This window comes from Saccopteryx leptura, chromosome 5 (assembly GCF_036850995.1).
Source record: "Saccopteryx leptura isolate mSacLep1 chromosome 5, mSacLep1_pri_phased_curated, whole genome shotgun sequence".
Taxonomy (NCBI): Eukaryota; Metazoa; Chordata; class Mammalia; order Chiroptera; family Emballonuridae; genus Saccopteryx; species Saccopteryx leptura.
This window is the reverse complement of record NC_089507.1, coordinates 121,367,840-121,380,994: the sequence shown is the minus strand read 5'-3', so window position 1 is coordinate 121,380,994 and position 13,155 is coordinate 121,367,840. Positions and strand designations below refer to the sequence as shown.

General features: G+C 40.1%; 1 pseudogene; it reads right to left on the bottom strand.

The window, feature by feature from the left end:
• LOC136406552 (protein adenylyltransferase SelO-like) overlaps positions 1-13,155 on the bottom strand; it is a 32,873-nt pseudogene that overhangs the window by 3,277 nt on the left and 16,441 nt on the right.

The following is a 13,155-nucleotide window of genomic DNA, read 5'->3' as shown; positions in this document are numbered from 1 at the left end:
TCTTCCCTTTTCACTCCCATGGCTCGGTTGGAGCAAGTTGGCCCTGGGCACTGAAAATGGCCCCATGGCCTTGCCTCAGGTGCTAAAATAGTTCCATTGCCAAGCAACGGAGCAATGGCCCAGATCGGCAGAGCTTTGCCAAGTAGGGGGTTTGCTAGGTAGATCCCAGTCTGGGCGCATGCAGGAGTCTGTCTCTCTGCCTCCCCACTTCTCATTTAAGAAAAAAATAAAAACCCTTGTATACACACACACACACACACACACACAAATATATATATATATATATATATATATATATATATATATATATATATATATATATATATCATCTTTAAACAAAAATAAAAATAAAATGCAATAAAAATTGTGGAACACTCAGCTTAGGCAGAGGGTGAATGGAGTCATTCAATTAAAAGCTTGACAAATTTGACAAACATTTTCTAGAAACCTGCCAACAAAATAACGTGAAATATATTAGTAATTTCAGCTTTAAGTACTTTGCACCATATTATAGATATACAAACTACTCGAAAATAAGAAAAGTATAGATTTGTTTATAAGATTGTTTGAGGAGTTATCTAATTCCATACATTTTTCCTGGTTTATAACTTTTTGTTTGTGAGTTATTTCTTCAGGCACTAAAATTTTAAGCAGCAGGGTAAGGAGGATTATATTTTTTTTTTAAAAACCCAACCAGAGTTCCATATAATTTGATAATCACTGATTGACCAGAATACAAACTACTTAAGGGCAAGTATCTAATTTATCTTTGTAGTTTCAGCTTTAAACAATGTGACTGTGCTAAAAAGGGGGGGGCACATAGTAGGGGTCTAATACCCTGTTTCCCCGAAAATAAGACATCCCCTGGAAATAAGACCTGGTGCAATTTTTTTCAAGCTTAGAAATATAAGGCCTCCCCTGAAAATAAGACCTAGCGCGTCTTTAAGAGCAAAGATCTTATTTTCGGGGAAACTCAGTATATGTGTTGAATATGTAAATTTAGTGCTGGGAAAAGAGGCATAAAACTATGCTTTATGACTACAACATAATCTTAACATGTGCCAATGCTACCATCCAGTGGAAATCATCAATATGTCAGAAATTCAGCAGACTCAATGACCATAAAAAAAAGCTGAGCATTTCAAATTATTAGGTTCAATAATAACTGAAATTGAAGAATAGTGGTTTATTTTTTTTTTTTTTTTAATTTTTCTGAAGCTGAAAACGGGGAGAGACAGTCAGACAGACTCCCTCATGCGCCCAACTGGGATCCACCCAGCACGCCCACCAGGGGGCGACGCTCTGCCCACCAGGGGGCGATGCTCTGCCCCTCCGGGGCATCGCTCTGTTGCGACCAGAGCCACTTTAGCGCCTGGGGCAGAGGCCAAGGAGCCATCCCCAGTGCCCGGGCCATCTTTGCTCCAATGGAGCCTCGCTGCGGGAGGGGAAGAGAGAGACAGAGAGGAAGGAGAGGAGGAGGGGTGGAGAAGCAGATGGGCACTTCTCCTGTGTGCCCTGGCCGGGAATAGAACCCAGGACTTCTGCATGCCAGGCCGACGCTCTACCACTGAGCCAACCAGCCAGGGCAAGAATGGTGGTTTATTTATCATTTATTATTTAACTCAATGAAATATGTATAAATTAAATAAACCAGTCATAAATATTAGTTATTAAATAATAGAAAAATTATTCAAATATAACATATTCAACTTTTTCTTCCTTTCTTTTTTTTTTTTTTTTTTTTTTTGATGCCCCAGAGGAGGAATTAAGTAGAAAATTTCTCTTTTATTCTATTACCTACAAAAGGCTAGGTCTGCAAAATCTACTTGAGGTCACTATTTAAACTGACAGTATACTGACAGCCCTTTCACAATGATTCCCAAATTATCTTGTTTAGTTTCTCCACTGCAGGCTCTCAGCACACCAGGAAATGTCTCTGACTTCCAGCATTCTCTTTGTGTTATCTTCCAAAAGCAGTAAGTTTGTGTTGAGCCAGCCCCAGTTTGGGCCAGTTCATTTCCCTGTGATCAGTGGTATGCCATTTGCAGGTGGCGGATGGGAGGTCAGTGGACTAGGCCTGGGGTTATATTCTATAATGAGGCTCAAACCCCAGGATTTCAACTTCGTTGGTCTTATACCTGAGTTCTAATCAGCTGAACAAAAACACAAAGATTCTTCTGAGCATGTGCCACAAATTCACTACTGGACATGAAGAAAAGCAGAATTACACTGATGAGTTGTTAAATTACAACCAACCTCATTTTTATTGCCGATGCAGAAATTTTAGAGCTTAAAAAAATCTCCTTAGTAATATAAACCCAATCATATAATGCTGGAGCTATCTAGAGTAACCTCATTTAGCAGTGTCATTCTTTTCCATCAAGATGAACCAGGTGCACTGGGGTCACCAGCAGCAATCTGTATAAGCCCTAAGTACGTAAGGCTTCTTAAGGACTTAGGATCTTCTGTCCCAACTTCTTTCATCTTACTGGAATTCACATTGCAAAAAAGAACTATTTTTTTCTTTCTCCAAGCCAAGTGTCATATAGTAAATTGAAATCAGTATATAAAGATGATTAATTTTTAGAGTGATCACTTATTAAATGTGTATTATATCCCAGGCACTGTAAGTAACAAGATACTTTACATATATTATTGCTCAGCATTACAGTATCTCTCCAAAATATCCCCATTTTACCATAGCTAAGGCCTTAAAACTTGGAGGGTTAAGTATCTTTCAGAGTAGACATCCAAAAAGTGGCATGATGTGCTTCATCTGCCAGATTACAAAACTCATGTTCTTTCCACCGTAACTCAAACCACCTTCCTGTCTCTTCATCATCTTTAAAGACTATTTTTCTTTAACATCAGTATGCAAATTTACTGAACACAGGGCTATCACACTCTAAGTTAAAAATCATCCACTGAAATTAGAAAAGTTTATGTATGATACTTCAACTCAACTAAAATTTATTCATCTAGAATTCTCTAGTTTAAAAAAAAAACTCAGTTCCCTCAAGTACTTACTTCTGGTTTTCAAAATGTTTCTTTTATGTGATTATTTAAAATTTTTAAAAATCAAAATGATTACTTACTTGTAATTCTTTTTCTTCTTCAGTATCTGAATCATTTTTGTTACTAAAAGTGAATAAAACAGAAGACAAAATTATCTGCTGTCTCTCCAAATTATCTTTTTTTTTCAAAAGGGTGAGAATTATTTCACAATACAAATATTGACAAAATATCTTTAAATCACATTGAATTAGTATCTGAAAGGAACACAGAAGCCCTGGCCAGTTGGCTCAGTGGTAGAACATCAGTTCAGTGTGTGGATGTCCTGGGTTTGATTCCTGATCAGGACACACAGGAGAAGCGACCATCTGCTTCTCCACCCCTTACCCTTCTCTCTCTGTCTCTCTCTCTCTCTCTCTCTCTCTCTCTCTCTCTCCCTCCCTCTCTCTTTCTTCCCCTCACACAGCCATGGTTTGATTGGCTTGAGGGAGTCAGCTCCAGGGGCTGAGGATGGCTCCTAGTGCCTCCATCTCGGGAGCTAAAAATAGCTCAGTTGCCGAGCAATGGTCCTAGATGGGCAGTAGGGGCTTGCCAGGTGAATCCTGGCTGAGATGCCTGTGGGAGTCTGTCAGTTTATCTCCCCACCTCTAACTTTAAAAAAAAAAAAGGAATATAGGAAATATTGAGTTAATTAAGTAATGTAAAATATTACCTTGTTTAGTTATTTTAGCTAATACCAAACCTCTTTTTATTTTTGCAAATTGAAAAATATTTTTGTCTAAAAATAGTCTCTACTGCTTAACAGTTTTCTTTACCTTAAACATAATTTTCTGAAACTATTTTGATCTTTTTCTGTTTGCTCAGGGTCATCTGTACAAACCGCCCTCAGCAGCCTTGAAGCTGTGCAAGCCTATTGGTGCCTGTGTGCCTTGTGGTCTTCCTGTGTCTCCCCCAGCTGCCTCCACCCACAACTCCTTTACTCTTTCATGTTTGTTGCTTTTAATTCACTTTGAGTTATGAAACAAAGTAACTTCTACAATTGAACAAAATGTTCCACCAAGCAAACACTGGATGAGCGCCAAGGACCAACCTGCACCACTGCAGGGCTTGGGAAGCCTGGGGATCTGCACTGGGGGGAGTCGAGATGAGCAGGTGAGTACTCTCTCCAGGGGGAGGTGTTCCTGAGATGCCTCCACCAGGGCAAAGCAACCAAGAGTGAAAAGGGAATGGTAAAAAATAAAGAAGAAAGGAAGGATCTGATGGACTGGCTATGCTAAAGTTATGCATCCCATACTTTTTGTAAAGGATTAGGTTGCCTTACCTCTTCAGTCTCAAAAGGTACTGGAAACCCAGGCAGGAAAGAGTTTATGCTTTGAAATTACCTTCAGTGCCCAGAATTGCTAAATGAAACTATAGTTAACAGACTGCTTATTCTATTAATATTTGTTTGATTTAACTCAGCATTCCTTTATCTATATAAATAAAAATGTAAATGTTTGTTTGTTCAAAATCTTAAATCTCCGAAAGTTCTTTATCAATTGCTTTGAAATTTTGACACAATGTTGCATTCGAATACATGCTCTTTTTTATATACCTATTATTATATAGATATAGATGTCACACCTGTGACAGGTAAAAACATTTTTTTGAAAAATAGCGTCATCTGTTGGACATAAAAGCAACACATGCTATACTAAATATTTTATGATTCCATTTCAATGTTTCTGATTTATGATTCATTTATGTGCAGCCAGACTTGAGACGGTAGGGTTGCAAGCATGGCGATCACGTTCTGCAGCTTCAGATCTGCTTCATTCTCAACAGAATGAATGTGACAGGCTGAGAGTGACTGAAAGATGTCAACGAGAAACAGCAGATCAGCGTCAAACACGACTCCATGCTCAGCAATCACACGATTACAATCGCCTTGCATTCCAGTATAACCTAGCTGATGATTATAGTTTGAGCTGGCATGTTCTCATCAGCACTATGACTAAAGCATGTCCTTATTGCAAGGCTCTGAAATTTAATAGAGAAACAAAAGGAATGTGTTATGCCGCTGGAAAAATTAAACTGCCTCAACTTGGAGAACCGACAGAGCCATTAAAAACTTTGCTTGCTGGATATACCGCCGAATCAAAGCATTTCCTATCTAACATCAGGAAGTAGAACTCATGCTTCCAAATGATGTCGTTCGGCGCAGAAATCGTAACAGCTCAATTCATGCCAACTTTCAAAGTGAAAGGACAAATGTATCATAAAGCCGGCTCCCTGCTTCCATTCCCGGATGGTCAACATAAATACCTATGAATGTATTTCATCAGTGATGGCAATGATGAACTGAATGCATGCTGCGGAATTTCTACCTGCATAAAGAGGTCCCATCGTTTCCCAACTGCAAGAGCTTCTTCACAAAAAAAAACAATTTAGTGTGTTTGTTCAAAACAGCAATTGACATGATGCCATCTGATACACACAAGATTGTTATTCATGCTGACAAAATGGCTGCTGGAGAACATGTGCGAAGATTCAATGCTCCAACTATAGACAAAGTGGCAATTGTTATAGTTGGAGATCAATTCCGACCTAGAGATATTGTTCTTCATCGGAGAAACAATCAATTGACAAAAATTGCAGAAACTCATCAATGCTATAATGCCCTGCAATATCCAATCATTTTGGGGGGTGGTGCCGATGGATATCACTTCAACGTTAAGATGACAAATCCAGTGAGTGGCAAAGAAACAAATATGAAATGCAGCGCAATGAACTATTATTCATACCAATTAATGATTCGAGAGAATGAAGACAATCACATTTTGAAATGCCGTCAATTGTTTCACCAATACATTGTAGATATGTATGCAAAAATCAAAACGGAATGTTTAATATTCATCTATTTGAATCAGACCAAGCTTCACTCTGAAGAATACATTCATTTGCAAGATGCAGTTGTAAATGACAGTAATACAACTAACGTTGGAAGACTAACAATTTCTCCATCTTCATATACAGGCAGTCCATGTCATATCCATGAGTATGCTCAAGATGCAATTGCGTATGGTACAGGCGTCCAGACCTATTCATTACATTCACATGCAATCCAGCTTGGGATGATATACAACAGCTCTTACTTCCTGGCCAATGGCCGGTGGATAAGCATGACATCATAGCACGTGTTTTCAGACAGAAGCTGAAATCGCTGGTGGATTTCATGGTAAAACATGAAATGTTTGGGTCTGTGCACTGTAAAAAATTAATGAGCAACGTCATAGAAGCAACAATCTTGACAGGACCTTTCAAAGGTGAAGATGTCCTCATTCCTTGCATTCCTATGATTCCAATGGATGTACCATTTCAATTTAAGAGACTGCAATTCCCAATTCAATTGGCATTTGCAATCACCATCAACAAAGCTCAGGGCCAATCTTTTTTTTTTTTTTTTTTTTTTTTTCTTAGAAAGCTGGAAACGGGGAGAGACAGTCAGATAGACTCCCGCATGCGCCCGACCGGGATCCACCCGGCACGCCCACCAGGGGCGACGCTCTGCCCACCAGGGGGCGATGCTCTGCCCCTCCGGGGCGTCGCTCTGTTGTGACCAGAGCCTCTCTAGCGCCTGGGGCAGAGGCCAAGGAGCCATCCCCAGCGCCCGGGCCATCTTTGCTCCAATGGAGCCTCGGCTGCGGGAGGGGAAGAGAGAGACAGAGAGGAAGGAGGGGAGGGGGTGGAGAAGTAAATGGGTGCTTCTCCTATGTGCCCTGGCCGGGAATCGAACCCGGGTCCCCCGCACGCCAGGCTGACGCTCTACCGCTGAGTCAACCGGCCAGGGCCAGGGCCAATCTTTAGAATTAGATCTACACACGAATTGCTTCTCACATGAACAATTATATGTTGCGTGTTCTAGACTCAGCAAACCAGACAATCTCTGTATCTGCACAGATAATGAAACAACAAAAAATACTGTATACCCACAAGTATTGTGAAATTAAACATATTAGAAACGTGTGCTTTCTCTTTACTTTCTTTTCCATTTAACCAGTCTGAGCCACAGCAATGCCTGGCCAAGTACAGCTAGTATTCTTTAATAAGTTATAATAGCCAGATTTTTTAAAGTATAGTATTTCAAGTAGAAGTAAGAGTAAAAAGAAACATTTTCCTTTTCTTTATATAACATTCAACTCTAAAATTCTAATTAATGAGGCAAGAACATAAAATGGGGTAAAGATAATCTATTCAATAAATGGTTTTGGAAAAATTGGACAGATAATATGCAAAATAATGAAACTAGACCACATTTTTGCACCATATATAAGAATAAACTCAAAATGAATTAAAGACTTAAATATTAGATTCAAAACCATAAAAATTCTAGAAAACAGGCAGTAAAATCTCAGACATTTCTCATAGCAATATTTGTTCTTATATATCTCCTCAGGCAAGGGGAAAAAATAAAAAATAAATAAATGGAACTACATTTAGATGAAAAAGTTTTTGCACAGCAAAGGAAATCATCAACAAAATGAAAAAAGAACCCACTGAAAGGGAGAACACATATGCCAATGACAACTCTGATAAGGGCTTAATATCCAAAATTTATAAAGAACTTGTAAAACTCAACACCCCTACAAAAAAATGAAACTAGACTACCAACTTACACCATTCACAAATATAAACTCAAAATGGATAAAAGACTTAAATGTAAGCCATGAAACCATAAGCATCTTAGAAGAAAACATAGGCAGTAAGCTCTCCGATATCTGTCGCAGCAATATATTTGCTGATTTATCTCCATGAGCAAGAGAAATAAAGGACAGGATGAACAAATGGGACTCTATCAAACTAAAAAGGTTTTGCACAGCCAAAGACAATAAGAACAGAATAAAAAGATAAACTAAACAATGGGAGAACATATTTGACAATACGTCTGATATGGGGTTAATAACCAAAATTTATAAAGAACTTGTAAAACTCAATACCAGGAAGATAAATAATCCAATCAAAAATGGGCAAAAGAAATGAATTGACACTTCTCCAAAGAGGACATACAGATGGCCAATAGGCATATGAAGAAATGTTCAACATCACTAATCATTAGAGAAATGCAAATTAAAACCACAATGAGATATCACCTCACACCAGTCAGAATGGCGCTCATCAACAAAACAACACAGAATAAGTGCTGGCGAGGATATGGAGAAAAGGGAACCCTCCTGCACTGCTGGTGGGAATGCAGACTGGTGCAGCCACTGTGGAAAACAGTATGGAGATTCCTCAACAAATTAAAAATTGAACTGCCTTTTGACCCAGCTATCCCACTTTTAGGAATATACCCCAAGAACACCATAGAACTGTTTCAAAAGAAGAAATGCACCCCCATGTTTATGGCAGCATTGTTCACAATAGCAAAGATCTGGACACAGCCCAAGTGTCCATCAGTAGACAAGTGGATTAAAAAACTTTGGTACATATACACAATGGAATACTACAGGGCCATAAAAAAGACGGAAATCTTACCTTTTGCGACAACATGGATGGACATGGAAACTATTATGTTAAGTGAAATAAGCCAGGCAGAAAAAGAAAAATATTGTATGAGCTTACTCATTTGAGGAATCCAATGAACAATGTGAACCGAGGAATGGAATTGAGACAGAGGAGGGATTAAAGGAACCAGAGGAAAAGAGGACAGAGGGAAAGGGGATGATAGGATGGGATAAACCTGAAGGGAAGGGGGGAGGGCGCTATGGGGAGGGGGAAAAGGAGATGTTGAAGGGAATATTGGGGAGGGGGCATGCATTCGGGGCAACACTAGAATCTATGTAAACACAATAAATTTAAATCAATTCTAAAAATCACCAAAAAACAAGAAATCAAATTAAAAAATGGCAAAGGACCTGAGTAGACATTTCTCCAAAGAAGACATAGAGATAGCCAATAAACATAAGAAAAGATGCTCAACGTCACTAATCATCAGAGACATGCAAATTAAAACCACAATGAGATACCATCTCACATCTTTCAGAGTGGCTATTGTCAATAAATCAACAAAAAATAAGAGCTGATGAGGCTGTGAAGAAAAGGGAACTGTTGTGCACTGGTGCTGGGAATGCAGGTTGGTGCAGCCACTGGAGAAAGTAGTATGGAGTTAATATCAAAAAATTCAAAATGGACCTACCTTATGACCAAGTGATTCCACTTCTGGGAATGTATCCAAAGAAACCTGAAACACTAATTTGAAAGAATATATACACCTCATGTTCATTCTAGTATTATTTACAATAGCCAAGATTTGGAAGTAGCCTAAGTGCCCAACAATTGATGAGCAGATATAAAAGCTGTGGTACATTTACACAATGGAAAACTACACGGCCATAAAAAAGAAGGAAACCTTACTCTTTGCAACAGCTGGATGGACCTGAAGAACATTATGTTAAGTGAAAAAAGCCAGTTAGAGAAAGACAAATTTCATATGATCTCACTTATATTGAAATCTAATGATCAAAATTAACAAGCAAAACAGAGGCTGACTCATAGATACAGAGAACAGACTGACAGCTGTCAAAGGAGAGGGGGTTGGGGGTCTGAGTAGAAAAGGTGAAGGGATTAAGCAAAAAATAATAAAAACCCTCATAGACAGACAACAGTATAGTGACTACCAAAGGGAAAGCTGGTCTGAGCACAGCCGCAGACGAGTGTTGCTGAGTGGATTCCGGTCAGGGTGCACACCGGAGTCTGTCCCTCTATCTCCCTACCACTTTCACTTCAATAAATAAATAGGCAACACATATTCTTAAAAGTGAATTAAGTGCAGCCACATTGGAAACAGTTTGGCAGTTCCTTTAAAAAATTAAATTTACTAACCCATCCAGTAATTCCACTTCTAGGAGACACATAAAAGAAATAAACATATGTTCACACAAAAACCTGTACACAAATGTTCAGAGCAGTATTTATTCACAATAGCCAAAAAGTGGAAATGACCCAAATGTCCATAAACTGGTAAACGGATCAGAAAAATGTGGTACAGCCATACAATGAGTGCCACTCGGAAACAGGAAAGAACTACGGATGCAGCTTATGACATGAACAGACACAGCACAGGAGAAGCGAAGAAGCCAGACCTGCAAGGCCGCAGATCGTGTAATTCTATTTACAGAGAATGTCTAGACTCTAGCAGGCATCCCCAAACTACAGGCCCGTGGGCCGCATGTGGCCCCCTGAGGCCATTTATCCGGCCCCCCGCCGCACTTCCAGAAGGGCACCTCTTTCATTGGTGGTCAGTGAGAGGAGCACTGTATGTGGTGGCCCTCCAACCATCTGAGGGACAGTGAACTGGCCCCTTGTGTAAAAAGTTTGGGGACCCCTGCCTAGAGAATGAAAAGCTTGAGAGAGGGAAGTCGATCAGTCACTGCTGGAGGTTGGGAGTAGAAACAGAGATTGTCTGCAAAAGGCACGTGATGGAATTGTTTCAAACAGAATTGTGGTAACTGCCAGGATTTGTAAATTATTAAAAAAAAAATCACTAAATTGTATACTTAAGGAGAGTGAGATTTTATTGTATGTAAATTATACTTCAATAAAACTATTAAAAAGAAAATAGAATTAAGAAAAAAGCCAAATGTCACAAATTAATACTGAGGAATGCTGAGTTCCTGTAACTGGTTTGGAGTGATCTCACTGAGCTACCAAAAGGTCACTATAAAATCGGTTTCTGTTTCTTCCATGAGCTAATGAAAACAAGTATGTTTATCAACCTCAGTTCTTTGAGAAGATGATGATTAGTAATTCAAATACTAATAAAGGAAAAAAGATAAAATGATAAACTCACATGTAAGAAAAATGCAATTAAATCATCATCACCTTTCCTTTCTCCAAGTAATCCCAATTTGGCTTTGAACAATTCTCTAAATCTAAAAGAAGAAATGCCAATTTAATTTGTTATTAAAATTCTCAGCCCTGGCAGGTTGGCTCAGCGGTACAGTGTTGGCCTGGCATGTGAAAGTCCCGGGTTCGATTCCCGGCCAGGGCACACAGGAAAAGTGCCCATCTGCTTCTCCACCCCTCCCCCTTTACGTCCTATCTATCTCTCTCTTCCCCTCCCACAGCCAAGGCTCCATTGGCCTTTGCTCCATTAGGAGCAAAGTTGGCCCCGGCGCTAAGGATGGCTCCATGGCCTCTGCCTCAGGCACTTGAATGGCTCCAGTTGCAATGGAGCAATGCCCCAGATGGGCAGAGCATTGGTCCCCTGGTGGGCATGCTGGGTGGATCCTGGTCGGGTGCATGCGGGAGTCTGTCTCTCTGCTTTCCCACTTCTCACTTCAGAAAAATACAAAAAATAATAATAATTATTCTCACTATCTTAAGAATTATCCTCAAACCAACCACAATACTCTAACATCTGTATTCAAAAATAACAAATCTTGTGTAATAAAGCACAGGATAGGCTTCAAGGATCTGAGCAGCGCTGCTGGAAGAAAAAAGGAAGAACAGTTAAGCCTTGATTCAGAATCAACATTCTTGAATTACAGTTTACAAGAACAAAGTGAACTTTCTAGTGTATTAAATAACATTAGATTGTGTGCTGCTGATTCTGGTTTATTGATTTAATTATATAGCATATCTTAGAGAAAATTATCAATACAAATTTATTGTCTCAAAGATTTTATCTTAAGTGAGAGGAGGGGAGATAGTGAGACAGACTCTGATGCGCCCCAACAAGGATCCACCCCGCAGCCCTGTCTGGAGCGATGCTCAAGTACTGAGCTACCCTCAGCACCTGAGGCCAACGCTCTGACCAACCACACTACCCTCAGAGCCCAGTCTCCATACTAGAAACAAGCCACTGGCTGCAGGACAGCAAGAGAGAAAGAAGTGGGAGGGTAGAGCCCTGGCCGGTTGGCTCAGCGGTAGAGCGTCGGCCTAGCGTGCGGAGGACCCGGGTTCGATTCCCGGCCAGGGCACACAGGAGAAGCGCCCATTTGCTTCTCCACCCCTCCGCCGCGCTTTCCTCTCTGTCTCTCTCTTCCCCTCCTGCAGCCGAGGCTCCATTGGAGCAAAGATGGCCCGGGCGCTGGGGATGGCTCTGTGGCCTCTGCCTCAGGCGCTAGAGTGGCTCTGGTCGCAACATGGCGACGCCCAGGATGGGCAGAGCATCGCCCCCTGGTGGGCAGAGCATCACCCCTGGTGGGCGTGCCGGGTGGATCCCGGTCGGGCGCATGCGGGAGTCTGTCTGACTGTCTCTCCCCGTTTCCAGCTTCAGAAAAATGGAAGAAAAAAAAAAAAGAGAGAGAGAAAAAAAAAAAGAAGTGGGAGGGTAGAGGGAGAGAATCAGATGGTCACTTCTCATGTGTGCCCTGACCAGTTATTGAACCCAGGATGTCCGCACAACGGGCCAATGCTCTGTCCACTGAGCCAACTGTCAAGGCCTCAAAGATTTGGATACAGTACAAATCATACCATGTCACTCCAGAGACATTAGTATATAAATTAGCTTATAAGATAAATGTGGATATACTAGAGTTATATAAATGGGTTTTTTTGGTGTATTTTAAAAATCATCTTAGACCCAAAATAATGCATTGCAAGTAGCTCACCCAACACAATATTTTACTTGTCTGAAAGTATGACCATATAGTGAAATATTTCATGAAAATATAAAAATTAAAGTTTTTAACCTTAAACCAATTTTTAAACAAATACAGTTTCATTTCTTAATATTCTTAAGTGTATTTTCACTTACACAAAAAGCTCAACTCCCTTTACCTTCCTGACCTCATCCTCCTACAATTATTCTTGCTCATTCTGCTGCAACTATCTTGATGTTTCTTAAATACCCACACACACTCCCACCTCAGGACCTTTGCACAGGCTGTTTCCTTGCCTATAGTGCTCTTTACCCAGATATCTGCATAGTTTGCTCCTATGATTCCTTTAAGCCTTTGCTCAAGTTCTTTGCCGACCATGCTTTTAAAACCGCAAGCCCTCCGTCCCTCCCTACCCATTGCTTTTTCTCCATATACTTATCTCCTTCTAATAAGTTATATAACTTATTTATTCTTTTTATTGACTGTCTCTCCCACAAGAAGTTAGCACTATGAGGGCACAGTTATATTGCTGGGGGGTTTTGTTGTTTTTTTTTTTATT